The sequence below is a fragment of the Bison bison genome, unplaced genomic scaffold (genome assembly GCF_000754665.1).
Source record: "Bison bison bison isolate TAMUID 2011002044 unplaced genomic scaffold, Bison_UMD1.0 scf7180017864519, whole genome shotgun sequence".
Classification (NCBI taxonomy): domain Eukaryota; kingdom Metazoa; phylum Chordata; class Mammalia; order Artiodactyla; family Bovidae; genus Bison; species Bison bison.
The window spans coordinates 11,795,286-11,802,554 of record NW_011495072.1 but is presented as its reverse complement, the minus strand read 5'-3'; the positions used below and the strand labels follow the sequence as shown (position 1 = coordinate 11,802,554).

At 36.5% G+C, this 7,269-nt stretch overlaps 1 protein-coding gene across 1 annotated transcript in view; it reads left to right on the top strand.

Moving 5' to 3' along the window:
- The first annotated feature begins 61 nt into the window (after positions 1-61).
- Positions 62-7,269, top strand: part of GPSM2 (G-protein signaling modulator 2) — a 53,377-nt gene continuing 46,169 nt past the window's right edge. Inside the window, exon 1 of the mRNA XM_010830933.1 lies at positions 62-347. The gene's annotated coding sequence lies outside the window, so the exon portion shown is untranslated. The remainder of the gene's footprint in view (positions 348-7,269) is intronic.

Below are 7,269 nucleotides of genomic sequence, written 5' to 3'. Positions count from 1 at the left end.
GACAGGGAGGGGGGGCGTGTGAGTGAGTAGGGGGCGGGCTCTGTGTCTGGGGTGTGGGGGCGATCTCCTTTGTTCGCGTCAGGAGGGGGCCGGAGTGGTCGCGGGGACGCAAGTCGAGAAATCAGAAATTCGGGGTGAGGAGTAGCCCGCTCCGGGTCGAGCACTCAGTTTCTTTCAGGTTGGACATTTAAAAATTAGAGTACATCCTAAGGGCTTTCTTCTCTAGTTTGTTCGTTTAGTAAAAAGGACAGTAGATACAAGAACAACTTACGTATTCTGAGTGTGAGTAACAAACAAAAACGCGAAACCCCGTGGAATTAAATCCGAGAAGGATGGCGTTTCTTGTGGTGAGTTTGCTGTCTAGAGCAGGCAGCCTTTGTCAGACACCTGCGTTTACCATACTGAAGTTAATGGACTCTGGGGAAATCAACCTGTCGCTTTACCATAGAAATTGATAGTTGGTGCAAAAAGTTTTCGTAAGCATTGAATGTCAAGAAAGCCCTTTGCTGAAAATCTATAGAGTATCTTGGAATAATAAGAAACCTATAGTTTCCTTGTTTAATGGTAACCAGTTAGCTCGTTTTTAAACTGGTATCATTTGAACTCTTAAAGAAAACGACTAAGGGTGGAAATTTTATTTGCTTTAATGTATAATATAACCCTCCCGTGGAATTAAACGAAGTAGATTCTTGGCTTTCCTTTCACTCGGCTTGTATTGGAGTCTCTGGTGGCCTGTGTGGGAAGCTGAATTTTGAAGCTGCCACTTTAGAAGGGTGCACGGAAGATTTCCGGCTTGATAATCACCTGTGCGATTACCTGATAAATACCACTTTTGCTTGGCTTATCATTATTCAAGATGCAGCTTTGGCTGACCGTTTCGAAGTCAGTAATCATCGTTTAAAGGGGGCAGATCGCTTTTGGTTGATGTGTGAGTGTGTGTGTAGTGTGGAGGCTCAGGGGAGGAGGGACAGCTTACCTTGAAGCTGATACAGAGTAAAAAGTTATGTGTTACTGTTTTAGAAGGCATTCCCTCCAAATCCTCTTTGGCTGGATAAGCTGTTTAGTTGTATTAACTTCTGTTATTAAATCAGACATGCAGTGTTACAATGTTTTAATATAAATCTCAGACTTGGTACTCGGCTAATTAAAACAAAGATAGGATATAGTAGTTTTTAAAATGGCCTTGTTCTTAAGCATAAAATGTTTCTAATTTACCTAAAAGATAAAAACTTCGTAATTAGATCTCTGGAATTTTAAAATTGAAAACATGACATAGATTTAGACTAGCATTCTAAATCTAATAGACGTGTGATTTTTTTTAAAAATAACAATGGCAATTATGATTATTTCTACTATATTGAGTACTTTTGTTAAGTACCAGAGCCAGGCATTGAGGTGCTTTTTGTAAATCATATCTCTAATCACCAAGACACATGTTGGATAAGTTTCACTATGCCAAACTAACCCTGAGAGTTTAACTAGATCATTTAAGTAGTAACTAGTCACTGTGCAGAGATTCAAAACATGGCCAAGTCCCAGTTGCTTCTGTGTTTCTTTAAATCTCTGGGTCTCTGGATTCCATTTGTAGAGACATAATCCCACTTTTAAGATGCCTGTATATGCTGTGTTTTGCTGTGAACTATACAGAAATATTTCAGCCCTTCTTTTTGGACAGCTGTTCTCCTTTCAATACTTTATAAATCACATAACACTTTCAATATCCTTCTAATTGTCCTTATAAAAACAGTAAAAATATGAGTAAGATTCTTCCTGAGTTATTTACATAAATATAAATATCCATTTTACTGTGGAGCAGAAATGTACTCAAGTCTGGTTTTCTCACTACCATAGGATTCTTCGCCTCTTTACAGTTCTTACCTTCTTCAGGCAAGAAATCAAAAAAGTTTGTTGGACATCGATTCTGTGCAAAGCAATTTGCTTGGTGTTGTGAGATGAGGAGAGAAGGCTTTATTTTCATGAATGGTTTCTGGAGTTTTTGAAGTAACTTTCTTCCGTCTGTCAGTTTATCTTGCTAACACAGATCCAACTTTTCAATTCCTTCGTTGAAAAAATCACAAGATTTCTTATCATACAAATACAAGGCCAAATACTCCTTCAGCCAAATGTGTATTCAGAGTCTCTCACAATTTAGTGCCTTCTTAGACTTCTCTTTTCTGACTCCTAACCCCAGAAAGTGGCACACTTTCTCTACAGTCCCACCCCCCTTTGCTTTTGTGTGAGCATTTCCCCGTGACTAAAATGCCTTTTCTCAATTTACCTAGTAGTAAGGTTTACCCATCCTTCAAGTTGCAGAACAGATTTCCTTGCCTCAAAAAAACTTTTCTTAGTCCTTTTAACTTAGAATTATTCTTCCAATATCATCTCAAAACATTACTGAATTGAATAGAAACATTTTCACACAGAATGGTGATAACTTTTGGAAGGAGAAAGCAGTTATATTTTCCCATGAAGAATTCTGAATTCAAACTCTCTAGGGATTCTTTTAAGGCATATATAATCATTTTACATTTGGGATTTATTTCTCCTTAAAAATGTATTTGAAACCAGTTTTGTCATTTCATAGTTTTTCTGTTAAGAGAACTCATTCATTGTCATTTACTAATTCAAGAACAAGGCTCAGTAGACGGAACCACTTCTTTTCTCTTTCGCTGTTTAGTTCTTCATACATATATTAATTGGTTTAAGCTGATGGCTGACCAACATTGGTAGTAGTAAAGGGCTGTGAGTTGTATTTTCTGGTGACTTGGTGACCAGTTTTTCTCCAAGTTATGTTCTCCCCATTGTTTACAAATAAGTATTTCTTTTTTTTCTGTCATAGTAATGTGTTCATAAGATGATGTTTATTTTGTATTCTTTGAAAGCTCCTATTAATTGCATTAAGTTTATCCATTAACTTATTTATTAACAAAAGGTACAGATTGGAAAGGGCAATGATTAATGTATATATTTAGGGTTTTTTTTTTTTTTTTTAAGGAAGTCGAGCTTAGTGTGAATCATAGGGTTTTTGGATTGCAGACATTTTTCTTGTGATTACCTGGCCTTATAACCTGAGTAGTCATTTGTAATGTACTGAAAATATAATTGGAGTTGATTGAATTTAGAATTTTTAAAAAATTATCATTGTGTCTTCTATAATCTTGATATTAAAATACTGCTTTGTATCCAATTTTACATGGTTACAGTAATTAACTAAAAGTAACTTATATGTTTAATTGAAACTCTAAAAGGTTATTGATTTTACTAATGATTAAAAGTACAGTATATTCAAAATTTTTTATAGGAGGAAAAATTAACATTATTTGTAAACTCTGGACTTCACTTTGAGGAGAAATAAGACCAAGTAATAGGGAGAAAACTACTAATTTTAGTCTAATGAACACAGATGAGACTTTTCTCCTTTAGTTGGACATACTTATATTTTTAAATATAAGTAAGTAGTCTTGTTGAAATAGGATTTTTGATTAACTGCTTTGCAGGGGAAAAAGGTAACCAAGGTTAGAGCTGTTGCATAAAAGAAACTAACTTTGGTTCTTGAAATTTTTAGGCAACTACCTCATCATACCCCATTCAGCAGTTTCAATGATTAGCGTGGTCACTGGCATAATTCATACTGGCTCCATATATAATCTAAAAATAGAGCCCCTTTCTAGTCTATCACCTTCCTCTCAGGAAAATATTCAGTATTCAGCTTCTTTCTGCTTTATCATGGGCTGCCAAACCCTAGGACACTTAAGAGGCTGCCTGTACAGTAATGATTATATCTGCAGTGCTTCGTGTAGGGACTGTTGGAAACTAATGTGAACTACAGACATTCAGCATGTCTCTTGTACGTAGCCTCATACACTTGGTCCTTTCTCACTGTTTAACAGCAGTGCTGAGATGAAAGCTTGAACTAGTCAAATCTATCTTCTAGATTCCATTTTGTTTTAGTATGTATCTAATTTGAAATTTCACGTATGACTTTTTTAAGTATTTTGATTATCTAGGGAGCGTATTCTTTGAAGTCCTTTTAGCTTTATGTGATGGATAGAAATATAAATATTCTTCACCAAAATGGAAGATTATGTATAGTTTAGTTGTTTAGAATGGTGAACTTTTAGGTGTAAACCTTTGAAAACATGATGGGGAATTCTTATATTACTAAAATTGTTTTTGGATTATACCACTTTGAAATAGTTGCATTCATTGTTTTGCCTTTTAACGTCCACAGCTGTGAACCTAAATTTCTTTTGTTCTGATCTGCCAAGAATAAATACGAGAGTTTAAAATCAATAGTGCTTTGACTTTGCATGTATTTGCTGTTTTTCAAAATGATCCATGAGGATTAATTTCAAAATAAATAAGAACTCTTCTGACTGGTGGTGTGCCTTTAAGATATAGATTTACTTGGAATCTAGAACTATTATTCTAATCTAGTCTTTGAATTTATTCTTTTTATTTTGCTGATCAATGGTCACAAGCAGCTTATTAGAAAGTCTTTATAATAAAATATATATTTAGTAAGCAGTTACAGTTATTGTTTTTTAACCTAACTTGGCCTAACATCTTATAGACTTATATTGATTGTTGCAAACTTAAAGGTTAGCAATAAGTTAAGATGTAACCTTAGTTGATGTACATACTTTAGGATTATATATTTGCTAAAAGAAAACTTTATTGATTCAGTTTTTACAGCATACTCTGGCAAATTCTCCTTTCTCCAGAATGATAGAGAAAGAAATGATCTGCTTTACTATGCACTATTATTTTTTTTATTAATTTTGAATTATGTAATTTACATTTGATATATATGACAGTTATCAGTTAACGCTAAAACTATATGTAACAGTATAGATAGATATAGATACACAGATGCATATAATCTGAAATTATGTTTAATTCACAGTATTACACAACACTTATATTATTGGTAGAAAATATGTTGAATAAAGAATCAGACCTTTTTTGCATTGCCTTATTTTTTTATCCCCTAGCAATTTCTCCTTAATTTTGCCACTGAATCATCACAGTTTTTAACAGTGTTTAAATCTCATTGGTACTTTACAAATTTTAATCTAAGAAATATTAATCTCTCATTCTATTTCCCCCATTCCCATCCTTCCCCATTTATCAAGTTTTATCTGATTTAAAATTATCTTAAGTTTGATATCTTTTTGTTTCTTGTGAACATAGCACTTACCAAGCACAAGTTTAATATAAATATTCCATTTATTTCATCTCTGAAGTATGACTCTTACAGTCCAGTTCATCAGTTACTGTGCATATTGCTACTGTTCCACCTATCCTCATAATTGGAAGTCTTGTAAGCAGCTGTCACTGTTTGACCTTTGCCCCTCTTCAAGCCATAGGGCATTATTTTCATTTTTCTGTAGGTACTCTTAGCTAGGTTACTTAATCAAGTACCTAGTGTTTCTTGATCCTGACTTCACTTTCTTTAGGCACTAATTTCTCACATCAGTCTTATTCTGATGGCAGAATAATTTTTCTTTGGCTCAACACCTGCCACACTGAAATCAAGCTCTGAACTCCTGTTGGACTTTGCTTACTATAGCTTTTGCTTTTTCTTACACACTGAATACTCTAAGTAAACTTCCTGCTTTTACCTTCCTACTTTGAATTTTTCATGCATTGTTCCTTATATTTGCCATCCTGTTGCCTCTATATCGTTCAGATAAAATGTAACTAGAAATAGATGGTTGGATCAGATGACAAGCCATATTTAGACCATCTACAAATAAATTAGTGTATATTTCACAGTTCAGTTCAGTTCAGCCAGTCAGTCATGTCCAACGCTTTGCGACCCCATGAATCACAGCATGCCAGGCCTCCCTGCCCATCACCAACTCCTGCAGTTCACTCAGACTCAATGTCCATCAAGTCAGTGATGCCATCCAGCCATTTCATCCTCTGTCATCCCCTTCTCCTCCTGCCCCCAATCCCTGCCCGCATCAGAGTCTTTTCCAATGAGTCAACTCTTCACATGAGCTGGCCAAAGTACTGGAGTTTCAGCTTTAGCATCTTTCCTTCCAGAGAACACCCAGGGCTGATCTCCTTTAGAATGGACTGGTTGGATCTCCTTGCAGTCCAAGGGACTCTCAAGAGTCTTCTCCAACACCAGAGTTCAAAAGCATCAATTCTTCGGCGCTCAGCCTTCTTCATGGTCCAACTCTTACATCCACACATGACCACTGGAAAAACCATAGCCTTGACTAGACGGGCCTTTGTTGGCAAAGTAATGTCTCTGCTTTTGAATATGCTATCTAGGTTGGTCATAACTTTTCTTCCAAGGAGTAAGCGTCTTTTAATTTCATGGCTGCAGTCACCATCTGCAGTGATTTTGGAGACCAAAAAATAAAGTCTGACACTGTTCCCCCATCTATTTCCCATGAAGTGATGGGACCAGATGCCAACTGGTTTAAGCCAACTTTTTCACTCTCCTCTTTCACTTTCATCAAGAGGCTTTTTAGTTCCTCTTCACTTTCTGCCATAAGGGTCGTGTCATCTGCATATCTGAGGTTATTGGTATTTCTCCTGGCAATCTTGATTCCAGCTTGTGCTTCTTCCAGTCCAGCGTTTCTCATGACGTACTCTGCATAGAAGTTAAATAAGCAGGGTGACAATATACAGCCTTGACAGACTCCTTTTCCTATTTGGAACCAGTCTGTTGTTCCATGTCCTGTTCTAACTGTTGCTTCCTGACCTGCATACAGGTTTCTCAAGAGGCAGGTCAGGTGGTCTGGTATTCCCATCTCTTGAAGAATTTTCCACAGTTTATTGTGATCCACACTGTCAAAGGCTTTGGTATAGTCAATAAAGCAGAAATAGATGTTTTTCTGGAACTCTCTTGCTTTTTTTGATGATCCAGCGGATGTTGGCAATTTGATCTCTGGTTCCTCTGCCTTTTCTAACACCAGCTTGAACATCTGGAAGTTCACAGTTCACGTATTGCTGAAGCCTGGCTTGGAGAGTTTTGAGCATTACTTTACTAGCATGTGAGATGAGTGCAACTGTGCGGTAGTTTGAGCATTCTTTGGCATTGCCTTTCTTTGGGATGGGAATGAAAACTGACCTTTTCCAGTCCTGTGGCTACTGCTGAGTTTCTCAAATTTGCTGGCATATTGAGTGCAGCACTTTCACAGCATCATCTTTCAGGACTTGAAATAGCTCCACTGGAATTCCATCACCTCCACTGGCTTTGTTCGTAGTGATGCTTCCTAAGGCCCACTTGACTTCACATTCCAGGATGTC